This window comes from Diabrotica virgifera, chromosome 6 (genome assembly GCF_917563875.1).
Source record: "Diabrotica virgifera virgifera chromosome 6, PGI_DIABVI_V3a".
Taxonomy (NCBI): Eukaryota; Metazoa; Arthropoda; class Insecta; order Coleoptera; family Chrysomelidae; genus Diabrotica; species Diabrotica virgifera.
In genome coordinates this window covers 306,927-312,336 of record NC_065448.1, presented here as the reverse complement: position 1 = coordinate 312,336, position 5,410 = coordinate 306,927, and positions in this window count along the sequence as shown.

Below are 5,410 nucleotides of genomic sequence, written 5' to 3'. Positions count from 1 at the left end.
AATCATGTTGTTCATCTGCTAAACTTATAATCTGATTCATTAAAATTTTTTCTTATAAAATTTTAGTTGTAAGATTCAGGGTAGTTTTTAACAAGTTTGTACGTCTGTAGTTTTCTGGCAGTTTTTTATCTCCTTTTTTAAATAAGAGAATTAGTTCGCTCGTTCTTCGTTCTTCCGGTATTGTATTGTATTTAAACCATGAAATCTGGCGACTACCGGGACCCCGTATCTTCCTCTGGATAATCAGCTGCGCGAGGCGGTACTTTTAGTTTCTCATTACCTACTCTCACCTGTACCTATTCTCCTCAGTGTGGGTTCTCCTATCTGGACAACCCACACTGATGGTGTGGGTTGTCTAAGATATTTTCAAGATCCTTTTATAAAACCAGAGTTTAAAGGCTTATATATTTGTATATCTATTACTTTTTTCGATTTAACTATTTCAAAAAATTTATGTGTACTAAAAAATATTCTCTTTGTTACAGCATCCAGTGCCTTGTAGTAATGTCGGGTCGTTACTATCGGTTTAGGTAGGTGTATACTTATTTGTGGTGGAGATTTGAGATACATAAAAGTTTTTTCAATAATATGAAATATAATTATTATTAATAAATAGTTTAAGTAAAAATATAATAGAAAATTAAATACAAAATTAATGATATAATAATTTAAGTTCAAATATTGAAATATTTATTAAAGGTAGGGACTCCACAGAGTAAGAGTGAGAGCGAGATTTTGATAGCTGTGAGATATAAGAGTGGATCATTGACAGTTTCTAAGTGGTCAATAAACGTGACTAATCTGTGAGTCTTTCGAGACCGGGGTAAGTCGTTCAAGGCTGATCCGGGTGCTGCCAAAAAGTTGTCTAAAAGAGGGATTTTGATATGAAGAAAAAAGTGGGACAAAACAAGATCAACGAAGAGGAGCAAGATGGAATTGCTAAAGTGTAACAAACTTACATTAATAGCAGCGCAAGTGCTGTAAATTGAAGAGGAATCATCAAAATCTCTTATTTAGACTTCTTGATGGCCAACTAATAGAAACTGTTTGGTGATGGTGTAAATATATGTCAGAATGAGTTGGTCGTCGCCGGGATCAGAAGATGTCCGGAGCGATTCACGCGAACTATCGTTGAAAGGATGCAAAAAGCTCCAGTTTATGAGTAGGAGATACGGTTCTATGGAGTATGGAGTTCTATGGTTCTATGGAGACCAGCAGAATAGGAGATATGGTTCTACGTAGATTTTGTTTTAAAGGTAAGTTTTAACACTAGTTTTATTCCTATTAAAACAGATGTTTTCGTTATATCATTTAAAAATATTTCCACGAAGTTTCCAATATGTTCACTCAACACTTTGTTGTGAAATCTTTGTATCATAATAATATTGCTTTTATTGGATGAATACCATTATGTCCACACTGGTTTAACAATGTGTTTATATAAAAGTTCTTTATTGTAATATATTGACAATTTGGAGTTTCTACCAAGCAGCCAGTACATTTTTCTGTATTTGATTTTGAGTTCTTCACGTTTCTTTTGACATAGGTTTTCAAATCCAGTATCCAGTGTAATACCCAAATGCTTTGCTGTGTTAGCATATGGGATAGAGGCATTATTGATTCTAATATGTACTTAGTATATATTACTATTTTTTGTTTGTGAAGTTAATGTGCATAGATTTTGTTTCATTCGATTTAATTCTCCATATCTTTGTCCAATTTTATTTGGTCCATTGATGCTTGTAATATTCTTGCTGCATCATTGTATGCTTGTAATACTCCTACTGATGAGATGACCGTGCCATCAGAAAAAGTATTACCTAGTTGAGTTGCTTTCTGAAACAGGAATGTCGCTTGCGTATACAGGGTGTTCAGAAAATCCCCTGACACACGAAGATCAGAAATTCCTAAGATAATATTAAGACAATTTAATCCAATTCATAGTCCGAAAATGCTTCCTAAGGGAGTTAGAGATCTTTAAAGATGGCGTCTTGTAATTCGTTTTTTTTAATACCTCCAGAACGCTTACATATATTAACAAAAACGAAAACTGGTATTACGCCTACTTACCTTCTAGAGATAAATCGATTCTATCAATTGCGAATTTCTTGTACCGGTCATAGGCGTGCGTTTTGGGTATTCTTCTTCTTCTTCAGCCTTCAGTAATCAGTAATCCATCTTTGGACATAGACCTCCCCCAATTCAATCTAGTGTTGTCTATTTTGCGCCACCTGTTTCCAGTTGTGTCCGCCAAACTTCTTTATGTCATCGGCCCATCTCATTTGTGGCCTTCCTCTACTTCTTCTTCCTAACCACGGTCTCCATTGTTGTATTTCGTGATTCCATCTTTTATCCTTTAGTCGGGCATTGTGTCCTGCGAAGCTGGATTTTAATTTGGCGGCATATTCTCCTGCGTCTTTTACTTTGGTTTTACTTCTAATCCATGTATTTGTTTTTTTTTGTCTATGAGCCTCACCCCGAGCATTGATCTTTCCATCGCTCTCTGTGCCTTTACTATTTTATCCATATTGGCCTTGGTGAGTGTCCACGTCTGTGAATCATACGTAAGTATAGGGAGGATACACTGATCGTAAACTCTGGTTCTCAAATATTGTTCTATTTTAGTGTTTTTCAAGATCCAACTCAGTTTTCCACATCCTGCCCACGCTAACCTTATTCTTCTAGTAATTTCGGCAGTTTGATTTTCTTTGTTAACTTTCATTATCTGTCCCAGGTCATTCAACGTTATTTTTGAAATGTTCGGTGTATTCGTCATTACTTTTGTTTCTTCCAAGTTCATCTTAAGACCTACTTTTTCCGAAGCTTGAAATAGTTGCGTCATCATGGTCTGTAATTCTTCGAAACTTGTAGCGAATATTACAATGTCGTCAGCATATCTCAAATGACTCATTTTTCTTCCATTAACATTTATTCCTTTATCTACCCAGTTAATGTCTTTGAACACATCTTCAAGTCCCAGTGTGAACTTTGGTGAAATAACGTCTCCCTGGCGAACTCCTCTGTTGATTGGTATAGCTTTGATTTTCTCATCTATTTGTATTTTCATTGTAGCTTTCTTATAAATATTATGTCTGAGCATTCTGTATCGAGAATCTATCCTGCAGTTGTTCATAGCTCTCTCTATTGCCCAAAGTTCTATGGAGTCGAATGCCTTTTCATAATCAACGAAGCCAATGTATAAGTTCAAGTGATATTCATTGGCTTTCTCTATTAGCGTTCTGACTGTAAGAAGATGATCCGCTGTACTGTAACCCTTTCGGAATCCTGCCTGCTCTACCGGTTGATAGTTATTAAGCTTCGACGATAGCAAATTAGTTATTACTCTCATAAACAGTTTGTACATTTGGGACAGCAGGGAAATTGGCCTATAGTTCTTCAGATCTCCCCTGTCTCCCGTTGTTTTGGGCAACGGCCATTTTATCGCATAACTTTTTCTCTTTAAGTTTTAATCACTTTTAAGGTATTTTGTCCAATAAACAAAGTTCTTCTTCTTCTTTCTAGCATGATCGATCATGCTAGTAGGCTAGTGCCTGTTCATTGTCATCAAGTCTTCCCCGGACGATGAGGTCCAGCATTCTCTTATTGTTCTCTTTGTGTCCGGTCTTGTTTCTGCCGCATATGCCATAATAGGTCTTATTGTTGTTTTATATATTTTCACTTTGCTTTCAGTATTTAGATATTTGTTCTTCCATACGATTTCGTTCAGGGATCCCAAGATTCCAGCTGCTTTCATTGTTTGTTGTCTGACCTCTTTTGAGAGATTTCCATAGCTTGTTATTTCCGCTCCAAGATATTTGAAGTGATTCCCTGTTCCACAGTTTTTGGAGTCAATTTCCAATTTTCGTCTCATCGGTTCTTTGGAAATTACTAGGCACTTAGTCATCTAGGTGTTGATGAGCATATTTAGTTCTTTAGCTTTATTCTCAAATGCATGCAGTAGCCTTTGGAGGTTGTCAAAATCGGCGATAAGGACAGCATCGTCAACGTAGCAAACGACTCTAAAGAATGTGTTACCCATCTTAAATCCAGCTGTTCTGGGAAGGTTTTGATTATTTTGTCCATGTATGAAAGGGCGCAGTGAATCGTCTTGACGGATTCCTGTGTTTATAACGATCTCTTCTGTGGTCAAATGTCCTACTCTTATTTTTGTTTTACATTGTTTGTTAATATCGTGTACTTTGTACTATTAAAAAAAAAATAGTTTAATTAGCATGTGGTTTAGCCCTTTTTCTCCCATTATTTCTAACACGTCCTTTAATCGCACTCTGTCAAAAGCCTTGGTCATGTCGACGAAACACATATATGCAGCTTTATTAAATTCTACGAATTTTTCCGCTGTCTGTCTGATAACAAGTATTGCATCGATGGTAAATTTATTTTTCCGGAAACCTTGTTGTTCTTTCCGTATAGTTATAGTTTTGGCGATTTCTTTCAGTATAGTATTTGTGAATGCTTTGGGAGTGCTGTTAAGCAGTGTTATTCCCCTATGGTTTTCTGGATGTGTTTTCTCCCCCTATTTGAAAATGGGTATTGTTATACTCTTTTTCCATTCGCTCGGTATTCTCTGTTCTTCTCTAATATTCTTAAATAGGGTTAGTAATTCGTTCTGCAATTTTTCCCTCCGTGCATTTCATTGGTGATATCGTCTGGTTCAGGACTTTTTCTGTTTTTAAGGGACTTTATGATGTTTTTTATCTTATCGTTTGTTATCTCAATGTCATTGTCCTCCTCATATCCATTCTTTAACTGTATTAGGTCTTCATTTTCGTTGTATAGATTTTAAAAGTATGTTTCCCATTGCTGTGTCGTAATTTAATTAGTTTATACGGTGTCCTTGACTTCCAGCTTATTTCTTATTAAGATTCCCCATACTTTCCTCTGACTCCCATACCTACAAGTCTCTTTCCATTTCTTTTGTAAATTTCTCCCAATTGTGTTCTTTTACTTCTTTTATCCTTGCGGTTACCTCGTTTCGTTCTGTTCTGTAGTTGTTCCAATTTTCTGGTGTTTATTTCGTATATATTTATTTTATGCATTCTTCTTTTGTTTGGCCAATTCCTTCACTTCCGGCGTGAACCAGGGCGTTCTACAGATTGTGTTGACATTTAGTTGTATCTTTCCTACTGCTCTCATGGCATTTTATGGCTCTATGTTATTTTTTATTGTTTTCCATTGTTGGTCTATACTGTCTTGCGTACTAACTGGCCTTTGGGCGATTTTCTGATTTAATCGGTCGTCATAAAGATATTGTGTGCTCTCATTTTTCAGAGCTTCAACATTGAATTTGCAGATCGTTTGTGGTATCGGTTTGGACATTTTTGGTATCTTTAGTCTCATTTTGCAAACAAAGTTTTGTGAACAAAACCTTTATTATTCACACACATGATTA